This window comes from Melampsora larici-populina (genome assembly GCF_000204055.1).
Source record: "Melampsora larici-populina 98AG31 unplaced genomic scaffold MELLAscaffold_143, whole genome shotgun sequence".
In the NCBI taxonomy this organism is placed as follows: Eukaryota; Fungi; Basidiomycota; class Pucciniomycetes; order Pucciniales; family Melampsoraceae; genus Melampsora; species Melampsora laricis-populina.
Genome location: NW_006768907.1, coordinates 6,670 through 6,894, shown reverse-complemented (window position 1 = coordinate 6,894; position 225 = coordinate 6,670).

Below are 225 nucleotides of genomic sequence, written 5' to 3'. Positions count from 1 at the left end.
ATGACGAAAGACTAAGTGAAGAGCGAGGGACGATAATGGGAGCAATGGCAAACATCTATCATTATGGTATGGAGGATTCTATAAAAGCGAGTCAGGTCGCAAAAGAATGTTTGGATGTAGTCAGAGCGGTCAAAGGTTTTGAGTCACTCGAAGCAAGGAGGCTCAAAGCCTACATAGGATATGTGGGAGCAGATGAACGGACTTGAACGGTTTTGTTTCCAAGAG